Source organism: Penaeus monodon, chromosome 21 (assembly GCF_015228065.2).
Source record: "Penaeus monodon isolate SGIC_2016 chromosome 21, NSTDA_Pmon_1, whole genome shotgun sequence".
NCBI classification, from domain to species: Eukaryota; Metazoa; Arthropoda; class Malacostraca; order Decapoda; family Penaeidae; genus Penaeus; species Penaeus monodon.
The window spans coordinates 10,007,089-10,007,301 of record NC_051406.1 but is presented as its reverse complement, the minus strand read 5'-3'; positions in this window follow the sequence as shown (position 1 = coordinate 10,007,301).

The window sequence follows — 213 nt, the reverse complement described above, 5'->3', positions numbered from 1 at the left end:
ACATACTCCCCACCATAGGAGGACTTACTCCTATCATAAACTAAGTATACTTGAATGAAGTAATAAAATCCTGAGATAAATAATGGCAATTTTCTCTTAAGAGATTACATCTATAAACACACATAATATTGAACTCATTACCTTATCTTATCTTAATAATAAGAAGCACTACAAAAATATAAAACTACACTTTAGAACACTACAAACTATTAC